Genomic DNA, 27665 nt, shown 5'->3' on the forward strand with positions numbered 1-27665 from the left:
GCCTCCAAGTCAACTCAATACTAGATTGGTATTCAGAGTCTAGATTGGTTATATGGAATATAGGCCAACAACCTTTTTTTAAAAAAAATTATTTGCAAGGGCAGTCATTTGGCCCTGTGGGCATTTTCTTTACTTTAGGTTAATTTCCATCAAGTATTATTAGTAGAAGGAAAAAGCTAATGTTTCTGATTTTTTTCTGGTGCAAATAAGACATAGGAACATATCACAAATCTGGTAGGAATTTTGAGAGGCCTAGCCAACCTATTGCTCCTTCACCTTGATTTTTTACTCCTTTCTGCCCTCAAACTCCCCAATTTCAGGCAGAATTATGCTTAAATTACCTTGTATCAGTGCAATACAACCCTATATTTACAGAAAATTATGTAGAGATTTAATTCATTTTTTCTTTAAATGATTAAAGTGTGTGTGTGTGTGTGTGTGTGTGTGTGTGTGTGTGTGTTTAATGCTTATCCTTGGTAATCTATTCCCCACAATCTATTCCAGAATTCCAAAATTCTCTGGACATCTTTTACAATGTTTATCCTAAATTTCTGATGCTGTACCTTCAATCATTAGCTGGGAATAAAGGGGAGGAGCTTTCAAAATATAGGAGTGAGAAGCAGGATGGGGAAAGCCACCAATGCCATCCATAATCTTCATTTATCTCAAACACCCTTCTGAAACATTTAGTGGCTTAACCAATACCATATACTGAAGGCTGTTTTTGTCAGCAGCTGGTTTATCTTGATTTGAGAAGGGTGAATTGTTTGCCACACTTCTCATTTTGTTCTGAAGAACACTGGATGTTTAAAAACTTTCAAATTCCTATGTTTCCCTCTCTGGCACTCCTCCAAACTAAATGCCATCTAATGTTCATCTCTTGCCTTCTTATGGCATACTAAAAATTTTGGGGGGTGCAGATTTTTTTTAAAAGGTGGTTCTTTAAAAATTTAGAGGTTTTTTGTTATTATTTTTCTTGTGAGTGTTCCAACTTCTGCTTAATGCTCAGTTTTCCTTGAGAAACTGATTGTAATTTTGATTGTATAACTTGGTATATGTCTTCTTTTGGCTTATAGATCATTTTCTTGTTGAATGAATCAGTATGAGTGAATGAAAAAGTATTTATTAAGTACTTACTATGTGCAACAAACCAGGGATATAAATAGCAAAGCAAAACACTCCCTTTTCTTAAGGAATTCACATTCTAATGGGGGGAACAATATATATATATATATATATATATATATATATATATATATATATATATATATATATATATATATATATATATATATATATATACATAAAAGGATGCAGTTGCAAGTCATATGGAAAGATACCATGGTTCTTAGTAGACTTCAGTGGCAAAGCAATTTAATTATAAAAATGAATGAGTTGAATATTATTTTTTATGTTAGGATCATATGGATTTTATTGGCATACTGTCACTTAATTTAGATGACTCTGTAAAGTGTTCTTGAATAATTTGCTACAATACAGCATTTGATATTTTTTCTTTTTCTAAATTTCCTGGGATGCCAGCATTCCTAATATTATCATATTTTTTTCCCCAGATTTTTCACTTGTGCCTGCAAGGTTGCTAATTTTGTGATTAAAGAAAATTATTTTCTAAGCTTCCTATTCCATGGCCCCTTTCAGTCCATCTCATCTACATTTCTGGACATTTTGTTTTCCATTTAAGTAAACTTCCATTGACTATTTCTGTTTTTAAATTATATTTTCCATTTTGGTCATTCTCTCATTACTTCCTCTTGATTTTTCAAAACATCTCTTAATTCTAACTCTTATTCCTTCTATAGTTTTTAAATTTCCACAAGGTCTTCTTTTATTTGGTATTGTGATTTTAAAAAAATCAATTTTAATGATTAAGTTGCTTAAGAGTGTGCTCTATTTGAAGTTTTCCTCAGGATACTCTATGCTGTTTCAACATTTTGCATTATTTCTGGTACTTTACCTATTTCAATTTTTTAAAAAAAATATATCAGTACTCTTTACTTTGATCATTTACTTTATTTGGGGAAAGAGGGACTGTAACAGCAAGGACCTTGGCATACACAAGAGGGCCTGCTGTGCAGGCTCTTAGATCTGATTTTCTAAAGGAAAAGCAACTTTTGAGGGGTCAGTAATCTACTTTAATCAAGCACATAAATCATTTAATTAGATCAGGGGAAAAAGTCTGCACCCTGAACTTTAGAGAAAATACAAATAGTACTTGCAAACAGAAAAACCAAAAGACAGGGCTTCCAGCTGTCTGATCATAGACAATACATACATTATTACCAGAGAGAGAAGCATCAGCATCTGAGTTTTCAAAGCCGGGGGGCTCCTTAGTAACTTCCCAGAGTCTCATCTAGCATTTGAAAAATAAACCCCAAAGTAAAAACCTCACCTCAGAGTATATATACATGACCCTTGTGAACCAGGGTCTCATTAGAAATTAACAAAAGGTATCTGAGGCCTATTAATGGGCAGGGAAGGTCTTTAACTCTTTCCCTCCTTACCATCAACCTTATATTAACATTACAGGGACAAAATATTTTTTTTTTAATTTGTTGTTTTCTAAATTTTTAAAAAATTTTTTTTATAATTTTAGTGCCATCTTTCAAGTCAGTAAGACCTGTATTCAAATCTTCCATCAGACATTTTCTAGCTGTGAGACCCCATGCAAATCAGCTTCTCTCAGTCTATTTCCTCAGCTGTCAAATGGGAATAATAATAGTACCCCTCACTCAAAACAAAGTCAAGTACAAGTCATGTCATCATTTCTCTGATGACATGGTCTTCTTTGGCAACAAAGGACCCACACAACAACAATTGCTGTGAGGATCAAATCAGATAATATATATGAAGTGCTTTGTAAACTTTAAAATGCTACATAAATGCTAGTTATTATTTTTAGGGGAATTGAGGTTAAGGTTAAAAATAGTTTCTTTATAAGAACCCTCTATTTTGGGGGTCAGCTAAGTAGCACAGTGGATAGAGGGCTGGATCTGGAGTCAGGAAGACCTGAGTTCAAAGAGCAAGTCACTCAACATGTTTGCCTCAGTTTCTTCATCTGAAAAATGAACTGGAGAAAGAAATAGCAAACTAGTATCTTTAAATCCTAAATGGGGTCCGGAAGAGTTGTCTGTGCAGCAACAACACAGCAACAATTTTGATTGGAAGTTCTCAGTCATCCATAAATGATCAACCCATCAACCAGTCTTTATTAGTTAACAGCAGTTTACATTCAATAAACACTGATTAAGAACCTACATCTTTAAGACACCATAAAATGAAAAACAATCCCCACCCTCTGTTTGAGGAGGGGAATTCGAGGAGGGGAAGAGCTCTATTCAGTAGAGGAACTCCTCAGTCATTTGGTCAACAATCATTTCTGAAGGGCTTATTATGTACCAAATATTGCACGAAATGCTTAAGATGAAAAAAAAAAAGGGACCAAGCCTCAGTCCCTGCCCTTAAGGAACTCATATTCTAATGAGAAAGACTATATGCAATCAACCATGTCAATATGTATGGACAGACCAAATGGGAGCTAATCCTAGAAAGAAGGCTCTAGCAGTGGAGGGAGGGGCAGTGGAGGGGACAGAGACTCTTACAGAAGGTGAGATCTGAGCTGAGGTATAGCTGAAGGAGAGTATTTCAGTCATGGAGAACATTCTATCTCTGTCCCAAGGCACAGACTGGAGATGAGGTGTCGCATGAAAGGTACAGCCAGAAGGCCACTTTAACTGGATTGTGAAATGGCAGGAGGGGAGTGAAGTATAAAAAGAGTGGGAAGGTAGCCATTTTAAATGCCAGAGGATTTTATTTTTGGAGGTATTAAGGAGCTTCTGTAGATTATTGAGTATGGGAGTAACATATTTAGACGTATCCCTTGGTAAAATCACATTGTGTAGCTGAATGGGGACTGGATTGGAGTAGGGAGAGATATGTTGAGCTCAACATAAAGATTCTAAGATACAGAAATAAGGAGAGAAAGCTACCTCCCAGACATGGGGATAACTTATATATAGGGAGTATAGTAAGGAAACCAGTTTGACTGTAATATAGAGAACATGAAGGGGAGTCGTATGAAATAAATATGAGAAGGTGGGCTGGAACTAGAGTGGCATCTTGAGAGCCATGTTGAGGCTGTGGAATGTCCCCTGTATGGCTTACACTACCATCGTCCTTACTGAGCTCAAAATCTGGCACTACATCTACACAAATTCGAACTTCACTTAAGGAAGTCTCCAAACTATGACTTCTGCACAGGAAAAGTCTGGTTCCAGGGTTCTGACGTGTGTATGTGTGTGTGTGTGTATACATATATATGAAGATTTTATATATATATATATATATATATATATATATATATATATGTATGTATGTATGCATATATGGAGATTGTATATAATAGAGATCATATATATATGTATATATGGAGAGGGGGAGAGAGAGAGAGAGGAGGAGAGAGAATCTCTAAGGTGGCTGGAATTCAAATGACACAGGATCTTACTAGATCAGGTTTCAGCATTTTAAATCTCATTGGGAACAGGTCTAAGTGCTGCATTTTAAATGCTACTCTGATTCTGGATTAATTATTTTATGATTGTTGTTCCTAGTGTTGTTGAAGATGATGACAATGAGTGTCTCTTTATTGCTTTAAGGTAAGCAAAGTACTTCATAATGAGTAAATGCATCATGATTTAAAGGTTACATTATTGGAGATGGTTCATTTTGGCTCAGAGATGGAAGAGGGTTGCTATACCCGTAACATTAGAACTACCGAGGGATCCTAGAAGCCATCAAATCGTCCCTCCTCCTTTTTCAGATGAGGAACTAAGACCTAGAGAGTGATAGGCCCAAAGTGACACAAACAGTAACAGTTAGCATTTGACCTTTACTGTCCCTGTGACCTTGGAGGAGTTGCTTAATGCCCTGGGCCTCAATTTCATTTGCAAAATTAACATGTTAAACTACATTAGGGGATTTTTAACTGGGTGTCAGTGTTTGAATGGGAAAACAAATTACATCTTTACTTTCACTAAACTGCAATTGAAATTTAACATTTCCTCCAATTATAAATGTAAAAAGAAAACAATTTTGAGAAGGAGTCTATAGGCTTCACCAGACTGCTGCCAAAGGAATCCATGAAATAAAAAAGGTGATGAACCCCTGGATTAGATGGTCTTTTACGTCCCTTCAGCTCTGGATCTATGATCTTATGAACTTCAAATCCTAGGGCCTTTCCTATTCCACTGTGCTAGCTACTTCTTCTATATCTATAGCTATTTGTCCCTGATCTCTGGTCCCATCATTTCCTAGTAAACCTCATAGCTTTGATTATGCAGACCTTTGCCAGCATGTCTTCTCAGTGGCAATGTGTGGTTGTGAGAGTTGGTCTAGAAGGAAAGCTGAGCACCACAGAATCGATGCTTTTCAAATGTAGTGCTGGAGAAGACTTTGGAGAGTCCGTTGGACAGAAAGGAGATCAAATCAGTCAATGTTTAAGACATTATTTCGGGCTGTACCCTGGAAGCTCAAATACTGAAGCTTATATACTTTGATCACCTAATGAGAAGACAGGACTCATTGAAATACACCCTGATGTTAGAAAAGAGTGAAGGCAAAAGGAAAAAGGGATGGTAGAAGATGAGGTGGATGAACGATGACATGGAAACACTGAACATGAACTTGGACAGACTTTGAGACACAGTAGAGTATAGAAGGACCTAGTGTGTTAGGATCCATGGGGTCACAAAGAATTGGACATGATTGAACAGCAGTAGTCCTTGATCTTTTACTTCTCTGTACTTGACTTCTCCTTCTGGAGAAGAGACTTTGATTCTGAATCACTTTTCTTTCATATTGATAGGTGTTTAGAGACAGCTAACCTCATTTCCATTCTCCTTATTTCTAGGGAGATAGGACAGTGGAAAATTTGAAACTCCAGGTGTTCAAAATGACTTTAATTAATAGACCTCACTGGACAGTTAGTTTTATTAAATATTTTTGATTTTTCATTAATTATGATAATGAAAAATCAAATTTGAAAACAAAGCATGAAGAATGTGTAAGTTTGACCTTTGTATTGGTCAGTTAAACCTATAATTCTTAAAACAATTATGTCAGGAAAGCTTATTATCATCAGCCATTTTATTGTTTTGTTTTCAAACAGATCTTAATCTAGTTACCTTTGTTAAACTATTCCTAACTGACTTTCACACGTCTGATCCAATATTATAATTTGTTTTATTCACCTCCTGAGAAACAAGTTCAAAGATTGCCTCTGATGCTTACTACCCTGTGACCTTAGACAAGTCAGTTTACCTTCCTAGGTCTCAGTTTACTTGTCTTTAAAAGGAAAGTATTGGATTAAGTGATCTCTGAGGGCCCTTCTAGTTCTGGATCTGTGATCTTGTCATCCTTGAGAGTATATCGTGGTTTTGCCACTGACTCACTGGCATGGTGCCTCAAACAGTCTAACTTTCTAAGATGCTTGCCCAGGCCATGGAGCTTTAAAACAGCCACAATAAAACACAACTTGCTCTTCCTGAAAGGATTTCCTCCTACTGGTTACATGAATAGGAATACTGTTAGCATGTGGGGTAAAAATTAGGATTAATGAATGCTTTGGAAGAGGTTTTCAGACCCAGATGAGCTATGGTTCTTAGGTCTACAATAATCGGTTAAATAGAAGATTTCATTGCACTTGTAATATTTTGGAATGTTGTGTTAATGCATTTTACAGTAAGAACAGGTCAGGTAGGTGGGTACCTTGGAGAGCAGTCACCATTCTGTGGCAACAAACCCCAACCATTACTCACCACTGATGCATTGTTACACAGGTTTTAACAAAAAAAGATAATCAAGGGGCATAATCTATACCAGTCATTCTGCACATGGGTGTCTATTCCCAGAGGTCAATGGCAGTTGTTTAACTAGATCAAGGGCAGTCTGGTCTGAAGAGAGAGGAGATAACAAGTAACTGAAGGTTTCTTTACATTGTGCAGATTAAAGAAAAATAGAAAGGAAAATATGCATTATCCTTAGCCCCAAATGACCATCTGGTTTAAAATAACAACAAAATTTTCTCTCAACTGTGCTTATACTGTATGTTTTCCTTTTTTAACTATTTTTCCACTCTCTCTCTTGAAACTGAGGGTGAGAGACCCGTTTGAAGTCTGGTACTCTTCAGGCTTGGCCCCACATGCCCCTCATGAAGTGATGAATTTAGTTGGGCCTGGGTGATACATGACTCTGTTTAGAGAAAATGTAGCTACCTTTTCAACCATATGCTTTCCTTGCACATAGTAAGTGCTCAGAGTGCCTGTGCATTTGAACTGAAAGATGCCCTGAGCCTTCGATTTTATCAGTGCAATGAACCCAGGGTAAGGAACTCCTTCCAGTGCAGACCAGTATCTGTTCTGAGGTGCCTCAGAATGATGACTTGCCCAGAATCTCATAGTTAGTCTATGTCAAACGTAAGATTTGAACCCAGTGTTCAGTTTCTCCATCCACTATACCATAGTGCCTCTCAGCATTTAATTACAGGTGAATAAAAAGACCCATGACCAAAATATTCTCATACTTTAGCATGATGGCTTATTTGATGTTAAAATAATTTGTGATTATGTATGTACACCACAGCTGATTTCTTATTTCTTGTTTTCTTAAACCTTGCAATATTCTAGACTGTGTATTCTCCAAATGTGGTACTTGCTATAAAACTTACAGTTATTTGGTTAAATTACCTTTTACTACACAGGGTTTATCTGATTGGTTTAAAAACTTCCTTTGCTGGTATATGAATCCAGTTGTATTAGAAAATGCCCTGGTCACAACCTCTGCGGTCCTAGCTAAGTGTGGTGACTGCCTCTCCTCCCCTTTCCACCTGCTCTACCCTCTTTCTTCCATCCTCTGCCTAGGGAGTCACAGGGGAGACAGGGCAAGTGTTCTGTACAGGGAAAGGGGTAGAAGAAAGTTATTCTATTGTGTTAAGGGAGATGAGAATAACTGTCAAAATGTAAATTATATGACTTCTGTAGCCAAGACAAAACTCGGGTATCTTCAGGTGTGTAGATTTCTCTGGGAAGACTAACGAACTGGAAAGGAAGTCATCTGGTCCAACTTCCTCTTTCTGACTGATGATGAAACTAGAGGCCAGAGCAAGAAAGCGACTTGTTTAAGGTTCTAGATCTACTGACCAAAAGAGCCAGAGTTCTAGTCCAGATCCTTTGACTTGAAATCCAGGATTCCTCCCTCTCCACCAGGTGTACAGGTGCCAGCTGCTTCATTAAGGAGGTGAACAACAATTCCTGTAGGTCCACAGTTGTGCAGAAAGTTATCCACAGTGGCTTAAATAAGATGAACTGGTTAAGTGGGCAGTACCAATTCTACCCCCTAGGGACTCTGCTTTACAATCTCTAGCTTCCTTCAAAACAACTCAAATACAGTATTACCCTGCAGCAGAAGCTTTTTCTGATATCTCCTTGTTCTCTGCTTTAGAATCTCTAGCTTCCTTCAAAACACAGCTTAAATACAGTATCATCCCACAGTAGTAGTTTTTTCTGTCTTCTAGTTCTCTGGACTCTTTCCCTCCTGAAATTATCATAGGGTTATAGATTTAAAGATGGATGGGACCTCAGAAGTCATTTAGACCGACACTCTCATTTTACAGATGAGGAAACTGAGGCCCAGAGAGGTCAAGGTCATGTAGGCAAAATTGTTAGAGGCAGGATTTTAACCTAGATCACCTGACTTGTATTTTTTGCACAGCTGTAGTAACAGTATTTTCCTTAATACTTTGTTTACTTATGTACATGTTATAGCTGTGTATCAATCAAAAAGCATTTATTGAATTTCTACTGTCCCAGGCACTGAACTTGGGACTGGATATACAACTACAATTGATGGAACACCCCCTCCTCTCAAGAGCTTTATATTCTAATTTTTAATAGAATATTAGCTCCTGGGGCCTAAGACCAATTTGTCATTTGTCTTTATATGCAGTTATTAAATAAATATTTGTGGAGTTCAATTTAATTGAAAAAAATGGATTCTACATTGACTCATTCCAAATGAATCTCCAGTAATCACCTGTGAATAAGAAGGAAACCACCCGGTCTGGCCACAAAATGTCCTTCCTTTCCACCTCCCCACCCCCACAAGGCCAAGCACAAGAGTTAATGGGAAATAGCTGAATCCCAGTGTATGGTTTGTCCATAGTTCAGCAAATACAAAAGCTGTTTTGGAAAGATATGTGCAGTGGCCCAGATCAGGCCTTCAATGGCTAACCTCACTTTATCTGCACTGACACAATTTGTGCTGTCATTATAGATAATAAAGAAATACTTTGTCCTCCCATGGTACCATTCTTTCAAGAAGCAATTTACAAGCACAGCAGTATTATCTCTGTAGCTCTAGTCACATTCCTCAGAGGTAGGTGGCAAATTCCTTTTCCTTCCACCACAGGGAAGGGGAAAGCTTGAGGAGGTGAATGGATTCCTTGCAGGTCACAGCAGGGGGCTTCATGATAAAAAAAAGTGATTCCTGCTCCCCACTTCCTCCTGCCCCCAGGCACTACGATACTCTTCTTCCATTTCTCCCCAAATGTCAGCCATTGTTCAGCTCTGGCTCACTCAAGGCTTTGGAGGACAGTTGCAACTGTAGGAGGAAGAGCAAGCAGTGCTGCCGCATTCATTTTGCCTGCATAGTGATGGTCTATTTTGAAGCTATTTTGAATTTTGTAGTTTTGATTCCTGTGTCCTTTCTTCCTGGTCTTAAAGAGTTAAACTCTTCTTGAATTTAAAGTGTTAAATTTAAAAGAGATTGATTGTCTTCTTGGTTCCAAGACCATCTGTCTATCCACTATGTGATACTGCTTTTCATGTATCATATTCTAGATTAAAATAAGACCTTGTTAAGAAAAAAGGTGGAAATCACAAAGAAGTAGCTTGGAAATTTCTCAGGGTTCAGAACTATTTTTGTTTAACCTCCAGATTATTTTTTTCATAAATTCCTCCTCAAATCTGCTGCAGCCTCACCTGCTCCTTCTGTTAAAATTATTGACTTTGCTACTTCTAGCTCATCCTCTTCCCCATCCCTCCCTTGCTTCTCACTTCTTTCTGTCCTCTTGAGCAAAATGGTGGCATGAGGCACAGAAAGTTCAACAAACTTGGCTGTGGACCCTTCTCTCTATATTCTGTCCTTCAGACTATCAGGTATTTTGGAATTTTGGTCACTGACCAGGGTTTGTGGTGAATTTCCAAATAGCTAGCTTTTGTGGATTACCAATGTAATATAACATATCATTTAGGGTGTGTGGGTGGGATGGAGGAGGGAGATAGACTGAGCTATGAAAGTCCATGCTTTCTTTGGTTAATAGATAACTTTATTACATGTGTGGGGTCTATAACACCAGAATGTCCTTGACTAGTTCTGTGTATACGGGACATTTAAAGGTGATGGTTTGATGGACACAAAAAGGGCACTATTTATTTTGGTACCTGAAATTCTCACCTTTATTTACACTAGTTCGGTTCCTTTCAATGCAATAAACATTCCTTAAGTACCTAATCTGCATCACCCCCAGAAAATGGTACTTATCATGGAACCTGATCATTGTAAATTAAGTACTTGGTGATAAAATACACTAGCTCTGGAGTCAAAAGACTTGCAATAAAATTCCACCTTCTGATGTTTACTGACTGTGATCTTGGGTAAGTCACACACTTTACTTCCAAGGATCTCAATTTTCTCAAATTTTGTCAGTTTTGTCAAATGAAATGACCTCTGAGGTCCCTTTCAGTTTATGATCAATGATCATAAGAAAGACCCATGAAAATAGAATACTTTCCAGTTTTACTGAAAACTGACCCTGCTAGGTAGATGTCTAAGAAGGTAATTATGAATGGTACAGAGCATCTAGTGGCTTTAAATGAGTTCAACTTGCCAGTCTTGGACAAATTGAAGAGTGCTGGAAAAATAACAAATTAAAAAGAAAACATTTAACAAAGATGCAGAGTGACCCTTAGGGTTCTTGGAAACATCATAGAAAAATAATAATAGCTAACATTTGTAGAGCACTTTAAGGTTTTGAAAAGCACCTTGCATATTCTAACTCATTTGATTGTCACAGCAACCCCATGAGAAAGGTGCTAAAATCAGAAAACCAAGGGACAAGAGAAGTCGGGTGACTTGCTCAGGGTTGCAAAACTAGGGAAAATCAAGAATTAAACTCAGGTCTTACTCCAAATCCTGTGCTCTGACTACTATGCACCTAACTTAGAGATGGGAGAAATACCAGAAGACAGGTAAACATCTCAGTTTTTGAAAAAAGAAGAGCATAGAAGTCTTCAAATTTTAGATCATTTTAGACAAAGGTAATTTCCATTGTTCTGCCATTATCCTCTCCCATGGTTACTGGACTGGTAATCAGGGACTGACATGGATATAATATGCCTGAATTTTAGCAAGATCTTGAAAAAAGTCTCTTATGTGGTCTGGATGAGAATATAGTTGATAGACTTGGAACTGAATGAATGACCTGGCTAATGATTAATGGATGATGCCAGCCTGGAGAGAGGTTTCAGGGATTTGTCCTTGGCCTCATTCTGCTCATCATTTTTGTTATTGACTTGGACAGAGATGTAGCTCTGATCTACTGATTTTCCTTGTATATAAATTTTATGTCCTTTGTTGTTTGTATGTTGTCCTCCTCATTAGAATATGAACTCCTTGAGGTCAGGGACCCTGATTTTACCTTTCTTTATATCCCCAGGGCTTAGCATAGGGCTTGATATATAGCAATCACTTAATCAATGCTTATAGGGAGTCATGAGTGACATCTTCCAGGGTTTAAACCACCCAAGTGGAAGAGGGAACAAACTTTTTCTTCTTGGTCTGAGAGGGTATAAGAAATCATAAGCAATGGGTTAAAGTAGTAGAGAGGCAAATATAGGCTTAGAAACATTTCCTTATAATTTGAGCTATCCAAACATGAAATGGGCCATCTTGTGGGCAGTGAATTCCTTCATGTGGTAAGTTGAATGAGGCTAGAGAATCACTTGTGGAGGATGTTTTCGATGAGATTCTATGGCATTGAAGTCCTTTCCAGCTTTAGTCCAAAGTTCTGTGATTCACTATCTGATGATGACATTTTTGTTTACAATATCACACAGAGACATACTGCTGTTATTCCAGTTGCCCCTACTTCCTTGTACCTTTAAACCTGTTGTGCATAGCAATGATATCACTCATGACTACTAATACTGTTTCTTTGTCTTTGACTTGATGGTTCTGTGGAACATTCCCTGGCATGCTTGGTGGGAGTGGGGAGGGAAGGGGGTTACTCTGCCTGGGAAAGCAGGTGGAAAGGTTTCATCAGAGCCTGACTGTAGAAGGTAGTTGTCTCTACTGACTCAGAGGTCAGCCACAGAGGCAAAATTCCTTCCTGGTTCTCTTCTTGATGAGCTGTGTTGTCATATATGGTGGTAATTGAGTTGTTTCTTTTTTTCTATATCTGAGAAACACAAATTAACACTTTTACATGGTTTACATCATCACCAGATTGGCTACAAGGTGATGTATTTTTGACCTAACACACCGTTTTCTAAGTTTTTAAGAAAAATTATTTATTTACTTTTAGTTTTCAGTATTCATTTCCACAAGATTTTGAGTTCCAATTTTTCTCCCCATCTCTCCCCTTCCCTCACCCCAAGACACCATACATTCTGATTACCCCTTCCCCCAATCTGCTGCCCTCCCTTCTATCACACCCCTCCTTTCCCTTATCCCTATCTTCTCTCTTTTCTTGTTGGGCAAGATAAATTTCTATACCACATTGCTTGTATTTCTTATTTCCCAGTTGCATGCAGGAACAATTCTCACCATTCATTCCTGAAACTTTGAGTTCCAACTTCTCTCCTTTCCTCCATCCCCATCCATCTCCACTGAGAAGGCAAGCAGTTCAATATAGGCTATGCATGTGTAGTTATGCAAGAGACTTCCACAATAGTCATATTTGAAAGACTGACTACATTTCCCTTCATCCTATCCTCCTCCATTTATTCTATTCTTTCTTTTGACCTTGTTCCTCCCCAAAAGTGTTTACTTCTAATTTTGCCCTCCTCCCATTTGCCCTCCCTTCTATCATTCCCCCACCCCACTTATCCCCTTCTTCCTTACTTTCCTGTAGTGTAAGATAGATTTTCATACCAAATTTAGTGAGCATGTTATTCCCTCTTTAAACCAAATGTGATGAGAGTAAGCTTGACTTTTTCCCTCTCACCTCCCCCCTTTTCCTCTCCATTGAAAAAGCTTTTTCTTGCCTCTTTTTTGAGAGATAATTTGCCCCATTCCATTTCTCCCTTTCTCCTCACAATATATTCCTCTCTTACCCCTTAATTTTATTTTTTTAGCTGTCATCCTTTCTTATTCAACTCACCCTGTGCCCTCTTGTCTCTCTCTCTCTCTCTCTCTCTCTCTCTCTCCATATATATATACGTATATGTATATGTATATAGATATATATGTATGTACGTGTGTGTGTGTATATAATCCTTCTAACTACCCAAATACTGAGAAAAGTTTCAAGAGTTACAAATATTATCTTTCCATGTAGGAATGTAAACAGTTCAACTTTAGTAAGTCCCTCATGATTTCTATTTCCTGTTTACCTTTTCATGCTTCTCTTGATTCTTATGTCTGAAAGTCAAATTTTCTATTCAGCTCTGTTCCTTTCATCAAGAATGCTTGAAAGTCCTCTATTTCATTGAATGACCATTTTTCCCCCTGAAGTATTATACTCAGTTTTGCTGGGTAGGTGATTCTTGGTTTTAATTCTAGTTCCTTTGACTTCTGGAATATCATATTCCAAGCCTTTGATCCCTTAATGGAGAAGCTGCTAGATCTTGTGTTATCCTGATTGCATTTCCACAATAATCTAATTGTTTCTTTTTGGTTGCTTGCGATATTTTATCCTTGACCTAGGAACTCTGGAATTTGGCTACAATATTCCTAGGAGTCTTTCTTTTTGGATCTCTTTCAGGAGGTGATTGGTGGATTTTTTCAATATTTATTTTACCCTCTGGTTCTAGAATATCTGAGTAGTTTTCTTTAATAATTTCATGAAAGATGATGTCTAGGGTCTTTTTTTGATCATGGCTTTCAGGTAGTCCCATAATTTTTAAACTGTCTCTCCTGGATCTGTTTTTCAGGTCAGTTGTTTTTCCAATGAAATATTTCACATTGTCTTCCATTTTTTCATTCTTTTGGTTTTGTTTTGTAATTTCTTGGTTTCTCATAAAGTTATTAGCTTCCATCTCCTCCATTTTAATTTTTAAAGAATTATTTTCTTCAGTGAGCTTTTGAACTGCGTTTTCCATTTGACTAATTCTGTTTTTTAAAGCATTCCTCTCCTCATTGGCTTTTTGGACCTCTTTTTCCAATTGAGTTAACATATTTTTAAAGGTGTTAATTTCTTCAGCATTTTTTTAGGTCTCCTTTAGCAAGCTGTTGACTTGTTTTTCATGATTTCCTTGCAGTGCTCTCATTTCTCTTCCCAATTTTTTCTCCACCTCTCTTACTTTATTTTCAAAATCCTTTTGAGCTCTTCCATGATCTGAGACCATTGCATATTTTTTTGGAGGTTTTTGATGTAGAAGCCTTGACTTTTATGTCTTCCTCTGATGGTATGCTTTGTTTTTCTTCACTGAAAAGGATGGAAGAAAATACCTGTTCACCAAGAAAGTAACCTTCTATAGTCTTATTTTTTTTCCTTTTTCTCAGCATTTTCCCAATCTGTTACTTGACTTTTGAGTCCTTTGTTAAGTGGAGGGTATACTCTAGGGACTTGTAAGTTCTCGGTTCCTCCAAGGTGGCACAATAAGGGGTCTGCACTCTGGTCTGGCAACAACCACAAGCTTCTCTGCCCAGGATCCTCTCCAAAGCCTCCACCAGCTCTACCATGCCAGTGCTCCTCCTAACCCCAGGACCGCCACTCAGAACTGAGACTCAGATCAGCTGCTCACTTTCCCCAGGGTTTTTAGGCAGAGCTCTCTGAAAGTGAATGCTGTTGCAGTGCCTGCTGCCACCCTGGGGCCCAGGCTGTGACTGAACCTTCCTTTCTTCTCACCTGGGTGAAAGAGCTTTCTCACTGACCTTTGAAGTTGTCTTTGGCATTTGTAGGTTGAGAAATCTGGAAACCACAGCTGCTGCCTGTGATTCTGTGCCCTGAAGCATTCTCCAGTCCTGTCCATGCTGCAACCCAGGGCCAAGGCTGAGCTGCACTGTGCTCCAAGCCCAGAGTGATTGACCTTTCCTGTTGGCCTTCCAGAATGCCTTGGGCTGGAAATCTCTATCACTCTGTCGTTTTGTGACTTCTGCTGCTCTAGATTTTTTTTAGAGTCATTTTTTAGAGGTATTTTATGGACTATGGAGGTAGAGCTAGAGCAGGTCATCCTTCTACTTCACCATCTTGGCCATGACCCTACCATTTTCTAAGTTGTGGAAGAGTTATGACCTATGCAAGAGGAGGGAGGAGCCAACTGAGGCGATCACAGAATATATTGAGCTGGCCACATTATACCCACTTTTCCTATCTGTACTACTTTCTACCCTGCCAAAAAAAATTATACAAATTGACAACCCAATTAAGCCTAAGTATACACTACCAATACTCACATGGGCACAATAAACAAAGGAACTTTTTAAAGTTATTAGATGATGAAAAGTACATAATAGCAAATCATAAATTCAGTGTGAACCAGTGGGGTTTGGAGGGAATTTGAATGCAAACTTAGAGACATACTTCTAAAGCAGGCATAAAGAAATATAAATGCATATGTACAGATAGAAATAAATTATAGTTATGTAGTTTATGAACTCTTCACTACATTAATCATTTCAGTTATTAATTTAGCAAACAAATATACCATGCAGTTTTGGGCAAGTCTCAGCTCTCCCAACTCCAGTTTCCTCTTGGGAGTCAGCATGCATGGTGCCTAGTTTTCAAATATGGTCTGTGTTCAAGTAAGTCTAGTAGTTCTGAGACCATGGGCATATCATCTCATCTCCATGCTCATCTGTCAAGTAAAAGGGTTGGACTTGATGGCCACTTGAAATCCCTTCTCTCTTTCTCTCTCTAGATCTATAAGCCTATGAATTCACTTAAATTCTCAGTGCCTCAGTTTTGTCATCTGTTAAGCGAGGGACAGAGGGTCCCTCAGAGGGTTCTTGGAGGCTCAAATGTGATAAAAATGTGCATGTTAGGAGAAGTCTGGTCAAGACCCTATTAGTTCAAGTTTAATGTTGGTATGAAATGCTACATTGATTCAAAAGTTAACAAAAGAAGGTTTGTTTACTGGACTGTGGCACAGACAGCAGATTCAAGAAGCCTACTTCAGCACTTGGTTTGGTTACATGGACCCACCTAATTACCCTATGGAAACAGATCTGGTCAGCAGAGAAAAGTATGGTGAATTTTGTGATCTTGGGACATCTGCAAAGTCTGAAAGGCCTGGAATTCATGAGAGTACGTCTTTTTATGCTCTTATGTGACCAGGAAGCCATGGCCAGAGGTTACTAGGAAGCTGGCCAAAGCACAACTTGAGCCTTGCCTCATTCCCCTCATTAAGTCCTGAGACAACTTTGTTGCCTTTTAAGCAAAAACTAGCCTCATCCTCATGTTGATAGGGGAATAGGGGCAGAGTAGTGATAATGGTGGAAAGAACCCTGGGTAATCTTGGTCCTATCACAGTAATGTATAATGCTACTTAGGATGACAGTTATTATTGCCTATGAAATGGTAACAGTAATATACTCCCCACATGTTAGGGTTGTTTGGAGGAAAGTGTATTGTAAACAATAAAGCACCATAAAAAAGTGAGCTAATGTCACTGATAATCTTAGCAATGAGTCATTTCTGTCGTGAGATATGTATGCATATTTGCTCACTGAAGTCCCCCCAAAGGAAAGATACTAATATCCAGAGCAATCACCCTTCTGAGAAAGACCTAATGAAAATGAATGAAGAATGAAGTCCTGAAGTCCATCAAGAGGGCCCACTGGGTCTGCATTCCCCAACTAATCATCCCTAGTACTATAAAATTAGGGAGTGGATCAGAGAAATCCCATCTGGTTGCCCAGTTGCTTCTGGAATGTATGTGTGTTTTTGAAGCACCCCCTCCCCCAAACCAGAGGGCTCTTTTCTGGAATCCAGCAAGTCTGCAAATGAAATCAAGACTTCCCTGTACAGTGGGAGCATTGATGAGGGGATATAAAGCCCTGGGCTATGACAAATAGCAGAGGCATTAAATAAGTGAAAATTGCCTTCCCAAAGAAGGCAATTAGAAGATTAAAAGCAGGAGCCACAGTTGCCTGAAGCCATTAGCACAATTCTGACCCCAACGAGCCTTTTATGCCTGTATTTCAGGGAGGGGTGACCTCTTATCGGATGAACTTTTGGTCCTCATATGTGGAACTAACATCCCTCAGTTCAGAAGTTGTGTTTGTGATTGGGAAATGAGAGTAGCTGGATGAAAGAGAGAAGTTCCATAAGGAAGACTGTAGTTCATGAAACATAGTCACCCATAAGGGAAGAAATTCCAGTCCTATAATGATTAACTGGGAGACTCTTGCAAAGTCTTGATCATTCAGGTGAAATGACATCCTCACAGTTGCTACCCTCTTCTGTACTTTGTTTTGTAACTCTCAGATGTACAGTGTATCATAACTATCTGTATTGGTACCTTATTTCCCTGACAAAAGATTAGCCAGATGAAGGCAGAGACAATGCCTTATCAAAACTGTATTTTCAGTGCTCAGGACACAATAGGCTTTTAATAACTGTTAGCTCTTGTTGATGTAGAAGAGAAGTGGAAGAATTAATGTGGTGCTATAATGGTAGTGTAAGGCAGTTAAGATAGATGGTAAGGTAAAGTAATTTTCTGGAGAGTTTTGAATCCTCAGATATAATCTTGAGTTAAAAATATTAGAAATATAGGATTAGAAGGGAACAGAGATTGAATTTATGTTAGGTTCTTTTTCTTTTCCCTAAGTTGGAATTTGTTTTCTGAAATATTATTAAGTAATAATAATAATAATAATAGTGTGTAGAATGTTAAATATAAACACCAAGGATTTAGATTTGTCCTCAGATAGTTTCTATTTGAGTTCCATTGAAAAAGGTAAAACAAGATAATAATGATATTCAAATTTCATAATCTACTACAGTATATATATATGATTGCCTTAAAATTTATTTCCTTAAAAAATAGCTCTTTGAAAAATTGGTATCATTTCTCAGTAATGATCCTCTGCCCATTAGGGCTTTCCCTTATTAAGAAAAAGAACTTTGTATTGATGAGTTGTTTCAGACTCTCTTTGACCATACTTGGGGTTTTCTTGGCAAAGATACTAGAGTGGTTTGCCATTTCCTTCTCCAATTTATTTTACAAGATGGGGAAAGTGAGGCAAACAAGGTTAAGTGACTTGTCAGATTTGAATTCAGATCCTCCTGATTCCAGGGCCAGTGCTCCATTTATTGCACCACCTAGCTGCCCTATATCAAAGAAACACAATTAGGCAAAACAAAGCAATACATTGATCATGTCTAACAGCATAGGCTTATGTTTCAATAGTTTGCTACCCATCTACCAAGAGAAAAGATATTCATTTCATTTTCAGTCCTATGGAGTCAAGATTGGCCATTGTACCTGATCTGAATTCTGAGGTCTTTTAGTATAGTTTACATGTCTTTTCCTTTCAACACTCCCTATGACATTTCTAGAACATGCATTATTAATTCAACCTTATAATTGAGCAAATTGATTTTCAGAGAGGTTAAATGAATTAAAGAACAATACATCCATTAAGCACTTAATATGTTCAAAGCATTGTGCTAAGTATTGAGGGTACAAAAAGAAAAATAAGACAGTCCCTGATCTCAAGGAACTGGCACTCAAATGGGAGAGACAAGAAATATGGAAAGTTTCAGCTATAAGTCAGATGGAGAAATCTTGTGATACTTAAGGAACAGCACAAAGCAGATATCAGTGCCTCTCCTTAGTGCTGTTTCCACTGACAAAATTGCCTCAGTTTCTGATATTGAACTATCTGATAGTTCCAAGGACTTCGGTGGCAAGAACTTTCTTTTCTGAGTCTTTTGTTTCTGGGGCAACTGCAGAAGCAGTTGCTAGGCTGTATCTCCAAAGGGATGCTTTGCAGGATGATGGCTGAGGACACTGCACTGGGCCCTTAGGTACAGGGCTCTGGGTCATCTGCATCAGAGTCAGAGGGGACATGATCATTTATTATTGTTACTACTACTGCTACTATTACTACTACCATCTCCACCCCCCCACTCCTTTCTGCTCCTACTCCTCCACCTCTGTTACTACCACTACCATTCCTCCTCACTACTACTTAATACTGCCAGTAGTATTAAATGACTAGCTTCAAGTCAAATAGTCAATAAATGGTAGAACCAGGATTCAAATTCATACTCCACCACACCATACTGATGGCTAAAGTTAAAAAATAAATACTTACTTAGACTTAAATATATTTTGATTAATACTTATCCACATGATAGCAACGAGTTAAACATTACATAGAGTCAAGCAATTTTACAAAGTCTTTAAATGTATAACACAGGAGAGACACAATCGCTTCTTCAAAAATCTGCCAATATTCACTCATTAATCTATATTTATAGCTCTTAAATTTAGTCAGAGTTCACTGAAGTGTATAATGTTAATGGGATGTAAGATCTTCCCTACCCATTAATAGGCCTCCCATGGAGCCCATTAAGGGAAGCTTGCTTAGGGGAGGCTTGCTTGTAGGAAGGCTTTCACATCTTTTGGTAATTTCTAATTAGGCACAGTCAAGAAGGTTGTGATGCCTTCTGGCTCTAAGAAGTGTATATATACTCTGAGGTGAGGTTTTGCTTTGGGGGCTCACTTATGAGAAGGATCTTGTAATATCCTGGTCAAGACTCTGAGTGGCCCTATGTTCTTAATTCCCTGACTGCTCAGATGTAAAGACTCCCTCAATCCAGGGATGCATGTAAAGTGTATAGCAATATTGCTTTGATTCAGGCAATAGAGCCCTGTCTGTTGGTCTGTATTTCTCTGCTTATATTTTCTCTGTAGTTTCTCTGAAGTTCAGGATGCTGACTTTTCTCCTGAACTAGTGAATGTAATTTAAAAAGATTGTTGAATGCTTAAACAGCTATCTTTCCTAGGAAAAGATCTAAGAACCTGTGCTAGCAGCCATTCTGGGTATGCCAGTGTGGTTGCTTTTACAAGGTGAAAATGCAACTGGGTCACCACGTATGGAAATAATTCCTGCATGCTTCTGATTTCTATTCTTCATGTAAACAAATGGATGGCAGCAATTCATTCCTGGAGAATCAAATTATTTCCATTCAGTAGGGAGAAAGAAGCGTATTGTCAAATGAGATTAAATTGACATGCAGTGTTCATGGTAGTTTATCCTTGCATATTGTTTTGAAAAATATTCATTAGAACATCCTGAACTACATCTGTAGACTTTAGATTCAATCTTCTGTGACATCTAAAAATTTTTCTTTTGTCTTATCATTAGTATTTTCCATCACCTCCACAACAGATACAGACAAATCAAATATTTCATTGAGTAAAAGTCCATCTCATAATTCCACAAGTTTGTCTCATTCATTTTATCTGTTGTATTGTATGTCATAGGGTTTTGGGCACTGCCTACGATTGAGGTGTTTTTTTTTTTCAAGAACTGCTCAATAGAGTCTTATTGGCTTAGAATATAAGCATTTCGAGGGATCTTGAGATCCCAAGTTGGAAAGAGAATTTGTTTCAGGATATTTTTTTGAATATTGGTCTGTAGAACAGTTTCACTGGTAGAACTAAGTTTATGATGTCTCTGAAAATTATTTTGGGAAGATGTGGGAGATGATAGTGAGATTGATGTAATTGGGGAAATTCATAAATTTCCACTCTTATTAAAAGATGCTGAGTCTTTCATCACTCTTATTAGTTGATTACATCTGTCGTTTTACCTCTTGTAAGTTAAGAATATCAAATTTCTAAGAAGCCACACAAGATAAAATTTTTCTAATCCAAAGTCATTACTTGTTTCCTGAGAATTTAAATCTCCTCAAATTTTTTGAAGGAAAAGCATTATGGTAATGCAACATCATGTCCAGTCAACTTACATGTAATAATGAAAATGATAATAATGATAGTTGTTACTCAATTTAAATAAATCACATTTACCTAACAATTTAAGCTTCCTCATGTGCTTTCTTCACAATAACTCTGTCAGGTAGTATTACAAGTATTATTATTACCATTTTAGGCATGAAGAAACTGAAGCTCAAAGAAGTTAAATAACTTACCTCTGGTGAAATATAATTAGGGTCAGAGAAGGGATTCAAATCCATGCCTCTTCTTCTTCCAAGGAACAATCTAATAGTTGCTAATATTCATATAGCGCTTTAAGATTTGCAAAACACTTCACAAATATTATCTCATTTGATCTTTACTACAATCCTGTGAGATAGGTGCCAATATTATTTCTATTTTATAGATGAGGAAACTGAGACAGAAAGAAGCTAAGTGAATTGCCCACTATCATAGTAAATGTTTGAGGCAGGATTTGAATTCAGGTCTTCCTTACTTTAGGTACAGCACTCTATGAACTGCACCAAATCTATATATGAAGGTGAAATGAGATAATGTATATAATGTACTTTGCAAATCTGAAAGTATTATAGAAATATCGACTAATATTATTGTATCATAACTTTATAAGTCTGTAAAACTATCCCAGAAAAGGAGACCTAGTGTGGCAGTTATTAAAATCAAGTGCACTAAATATCAGACAGGTCTGGTCATGTCACTAAGACATTAGCTGATCTTTGGCACATTATTTAACTTCATGATAACTCAATTTTTTTTATTTTAATGAATATTTTAGTGTTATATATAACAGAACATTGTGAATATAATGAGAACAAAGTTTTATCAATTTAATAAAAAAAGAAATCCAACATAGAGAGGGGAGGTAATAATTTGATAACTCTATTATAGTGTTTATTTTCAATATTATTATGCCCAATTTGTGGGCAAAACAATTCATTTTGCATTCCAAATTCTAGAATCATGATTTTCATGTGATCTTAATGAAGAATTATAGCAGAAAAACAAAAAATTTTTTTAATTAATTTCCTTTATTTTCTATTAAATCAATAAAATCTTTGATTGCTACAGGTCTCCTTTAATAATATATATTTAATTCCCATTATTGGAACCATAGCTTGCAAATTCCATATTTACACCAAAAAAAACACCTCAAAACAAAACCAAAACCAAGTATTGTATAAAATCTAAAAACCAACACTTGGGTTTAAACATTTATATTTAACTTAAAAATGTATAAAGGCTTTTTACCTTGTTTTTCAATAAGATGCCAAAAAAAAAATATTTCTGCTCTTTGACTTTTGCTGTTAACCAATGCTATGGGGATAAAAACAAAAAGTTTTTCCAATCAATGACTACAAATTGTAAAGAATATCTGCTGAAAATAAAAGATACTGGATATCTTTTAGGAAAGGAAACCATACAACAGACCCAGATAAAGCATTTCTCCCAGTTCTCCCCTGAATAATAACTATAGTGGGAGAAGTGGGAGAAGCTCTTCCATACCTATTACCAACTGCTTCAAAAGATTTTGTTATAATAAAAATTTGGATAGTATATCAGTGTGCCTGGAACATTAGCAAAAATATATATATTCCAGTTACCTCAGATTTAGCCATAATCACATATGTAAGCTTTTTTTTTTGGACAAAAATAGATATTTTCATAAAAAACATGATCAGACTGGAATGACTTCAACTATGGACTCAAGAGTGGCAGTAAAAGCAAGATGATTCAGGGACAGAAAAATCAAGTTCATCAGGTAAAAGAAAAGTATAAAATTAGAGATTCAAACAGATTTGTTCAGCCCTATTTCAGTCTTTCCACAAATTATAATGAAATTGCTTATGTAATTTATAAAGGCTTTTGATGGTCTCACAACAAAACATGGTCTAGGCTCACAGGAAAAAATAATTCTTCTTCCTTATCTGAAGTGCCCTGGCCTATCCATCTGGAACACTAGATATTTTACTTTTACAAAAAAAGTGTTTTTGGTTTTTTTATGCAGGTTCATTCTTAGTCATTGATAAAAGAAAAGGGTACTGATGAGCATTTTTCACCCCATCACCTCTCTGCAGCTAAAAATCATTCAACCTGGTTCTTTATAGACTCTTATTTGCCAAATCTGGCAAAGTTGGCAAAGGCATTTTGCTTGGGTTGCACAGTTCCAGAAGCCATGGCTATACTGGACACTCCCATGCCCTTTGTGCCTGTCAATCCCAGCCCTGTGTCTGGCATTCCCATGTTCACATTGAGTGGGATAGGTTTAATGAAGACTTCTCAGATTGTAATTCTTCTCCCAGGGGTGAGGTAAGACCTAGAGGCTCAAGGTTACAATATTTTTAGAACAGAATAGTTCCATATAAGGATATAAAACTGTGTAGCATATTCGGGTCTCAATGACTGGATAAAACTTACATAATTCCTCGATGTCTTCATTTCAAAAGGGATTGGTTAGATTTTGTGTCTAGAATGTAAGATCATATTCTCAGCTAATGAGGATAATGGTCAGTGGGGGAGGAGGGACTTGCGTTAGGGTCTATATAAATCACTGCCTTTTCTTTGTCTTTGTCTTTCCTACTCCAGATGAACTGGTATAGGATTGTCCCGATTCTTGAGAATCTAGTAAATAAACTTTCTCTCATCACTTTGAGAGGCCTCTGAGTAATTAATTTAAGTAGGGACCTGAGCCATCCCACACAACATTCATTCCTATCATTCCCTGGTTCATCATAGGAGTATTTCCAAGAGAAGCAATGCCCATTGTGCCAGATATCACATTAGGCATACTCACAGGCATGGGTCCTCCCATCAATGTATTGGTCTGAGGCTGGACAGGCATCATATTCGATGGTGAGCTTAGGTTCACAGCTCCAAAACTTTGGGTCATCACATTCATAGACTGTTGCATATTTTGTTGCTGGATCATTGTGTTAAGAGATGACTGCTGGGGTTTGTAAAGCTGCAGATTGGGTAGTACATTGTCCAGGCTAATGTTGACACTAGGTCCAACCAGGTAAACCACAGGGTTTTGCTGACTGATTTCTGGACCATATCTGTATTCTGATTATAGAGAGGATTAGGCTTCTGCAGCACTGTGCTATATTTTGTAAAGGCTGTGATTGTGACATGGGTAAACCAAGGCCCACTGTATTAGTGCTCATCATAGAGAAATTCATACTTTGGGAAGATGTCATGGTTCTTTGGGAGGAGGAGCCCATTAAATCAAATAGATCTGAAGTATTTAAGGCTGCTGGAGGCTGACTCAGAGTTGGCTGTGAGCTACTGAAGAGTTCCACAGCTGGCTGAGAGGGGCCATTGAAAAGTTCTCCACTAGAAGCCATGGGACCAGAAGAAGCTTGGGTGAAGGCACTCCAGTCACCAAAGTCTCCATTCCCACTTGTTGCTTGTGAAGGAAAGTTTCCTGATGCAGCAGCTGATCCAAAGTCAACAAATACTCCAAATATATCAGCTGATCCACCTGTTGATTCACTAGTGACATCAAATAGTAGATCAACAAGGTCACCAGATGATTTGCTGCTAGGCACTGAAGTCTTTATTGAAGACTGAGGTGTATGAGTTGTAGCATTTTGATCCGGACTTACTTTATCCCCTGTGTAATGTGTTGCTGCTCCAAGATCAATGGCTTGTGTCTTGTGGTGGTGGTCTCTGTGGCCTGTGTAATGTGAATATGTTTCATTGCCACAGTTTCTTCTTCATCTTTGAATTCACTTTTGGGAGATTTACCTCTTCTCACTTTCTTTTCTTCATCCCTGTCACTGCTTCTTTCTGGGGAGTCTTCTCTATCTTTCCTGGGGAACTTGCTGAGGGTGTCATCAATTGTGCTTCCAATTTTATCACTCAGCTCACCTAATTTGTCACTGAATGGAAAAGCACTCTTGTTTTTATCCCATTCCTCATCCCATTTTGACTTTGGTTCAGGATCGTATCTTTCATCATATCCGAACCCTCCAACACTATCTGAAGAAACCCCAACATATTTGTCTTTGTTCTTCTTTGCCTTCTTTCTCTCTTCTCGAAGTCTATCATCATCCTGGGCAAATTCGACCATTTCTTTCACCTTTTGGTATATATTTATACCTTGGTCCTTGCCATTTTCATCTACAAAGTGCTAATTTTCCAGAGATTGCAAATCATAAATGTGTTCTCTGGCGCTTGTAACAACATGCTCTGATCCGTTCCTTATGAGGTAAGCTAGGAGCAGCAACGACTTATAGACTCTTCTCCAGTTCTTTTTGTTGTCTTTCAACATTCGCGTCCAAAGCATGTTCGTAAGTTCAGAAAACTGTTCATACATAAATGTGGCCCTGGCAGTGTCTCTCATGAGTTGCCCAAGGATCATTGTTGGTTGCCTTTCGAACTTTAGAGTCAGTCTCTGAATAATTCATAACCACACTGGTGACTTTGTCCACCAGCTCCCGGACCTTACCCATGTTCAACATCTTGCGCCATGGGAGCTGCCCCGCCCCCCCCCCCCCCCCCACGCTTCCTCCTCCCCCTGCTCCCCACAGACCCAGGGGCACTTAAGCGCGGGAGCAGGGGCAGGTCATTGCTGGGGCTGATATAGCTGGCGCCCTTGCCACCAGCTACCTCGAACTGGCCCTTTCCCTCCTTTCTCTACCACGGCAGCGGCGCAGCTGTTAGATAACTCAATTTTTTAAAAGGGGGAAATAATTTATATTAAAATGACTATCTAGAATAAGACTTTGTTTTCAAACAATTTTTCCATAGCAGTGCACTTATTCTGCTTTAAGAAATAAAAATGGAGAAACATGTTGCCATCTTGGTCTATAATAGCTTTAGCTATCTCGTCAAAAATTAAATATTATATGAGGAAGATCAGTGCATTTTTAGAACTGGAATGAACCACAGTTTATCTAGGTCAGTCCCTTTATTTTATAGATGATAGTGCAAGTCCATGAATATTGTTATTTGCTCAAGGTTATATAGCTATTTAATGACAAAGAACAACTTGAATCATGACTTTCTGGTTCCTGGGCCAGTAGACATTCCACATGTTTCATTTGTGTCTCATCTAAAGCATCTGGTTAAAACAGAATGAAAAAGAGAGGGAGGGAGGGAGGGAGGGAGGGAGAGAGAGAGGATGCAAAATAATGAATTATATTGTCACAGAATTATGGGAATGATCTTGAACTATTTATCTTTTAAAGGTATTTAAGAAAAAGGTAGCAGCTAGGTGGTGATGTGGATAGAGGATCCACCCTGAAGTCAGGAAGACTCATCTTCCTGAGTTCAAATCTGGTCTCAGATACTTACTAGCTGTGTGACTCTGGGCACATCACTTAAATCTGTTTACCACAATTGCTCATCTGTAAAATGAGATGGAGAAGGAAATGACAAACTAGTTCAATATCTTTCCCAAGAAAACCCCAAATGGGGTCAGGAAGAGTTGAACACAACTGAACAGCAATAGAAAGGTACTCCATGGGTTTACATAATAATTTTGAAAAATTCTACTGTGTTTGGCCAAAATATAGTACTTAATTATATCATATTCTTTGATACAAGGGCTCTAAACTCCCTCTTCTATCTATGCTCATATTCTTTACTATTGACTAAGCTTAAATTCTTTCCAATATTAGAAGATTAGCTTGGAACCCTTTAATTTTAAAATTGGGAGGGCTCGCCCTCTAGAGGTCAAACTAAAAAGTGTCTAACTGCAAAATGGACCTAATTATATATCCACATCCTAACTAACAACATACAATTTTAGATCGAGATAATCTTTCATTTCATTCAATTTATTTAACAAATGAGAAGAAGGCAAAGTCCAAGAGATTATAAATTTTCCACGGTCTTAAAGGCAGTTAGTGACACCTCTTAGATTTCCTGACTTCAAATTTATTGGTCTTTCCAAAAAGGCTTATGAACAGTGAGGAAAACTTTCCTTGATTAATTGCTACATTAGTAGAGCTGTCACAGCAACATGAAGGAAAAATGTCAAGACAGTTACTGAATGTTCCTGTTCTCCTGAAAAGAACAATTTTAGAAGGCAAAGTCAACAAGATTGCTGTGATTTCTACCTATACCCACCATGGATGCTATTGCTATTTCTTGGAATCCTAGAATGTCAGAGATGGAAAGGACCCCAGATGCCATCTAGTATAACCATATTAGATGTATACTAAGATGCCATTGGCTTAGAAACCACTGTAGCATAGATGTAGTGGATAGAAAGCTTGACTTTAAGAATATTGAAGACCTGGATTTAAAGTTCTACCTCTAAAATAATTCTCTGGGTGATCCAATAAATCATCCTAAGCTCTGAGTGCAACAGGCAATTCTCTAAGTTGCATAAGAGATGCCAGTATATGTTGATAGAGAAAGTGTCTTCATTAGAGAGTTCAAATATCAGTAAAATCACAAGTCCAGTAAAGACAATAGCTTAGTTTCATTATTTAATTTTCCTCTTAGGGATGG

General features: G+C 37.7%; 1 long non-coding RNA gene and 1 pseudogene across 1 annotated transcript in view; one reads left to right on the plus strand and one right to left on the minus strand.

The window, feature by feature from the left end:
- LOC140509912 (uncharacterized) overlaps positions 1-27665 on the plus strand; it is an 80981-nt gene that overhangs the window by 40772 nt on the left and 12544 nt on the right. The window lies entirely within an intron of this gene.
- On the minus strand, positions 23316-25681 carry LOC140511675 (clathrin interactor 1-like; annotated as a pseudogene).

The sequence above is a fragment of the Notamacropus eugenii genome, chromosome 6 (assembly GCF_028372415.1).
Source record: "Notamacropus eugenii isolate mMacEug1 chromosome 6, mMacEug1.pri_v2, whole genome shotgun sequence".
In the NCBI taxonomy this organism is placed as follows: domain Eukaryota; kingdom Metazoa; phylum Chordata; class Mammalia; order Diprotodontia; family Macropodidae; genus Notamacropus; species Notamacropus eugenii.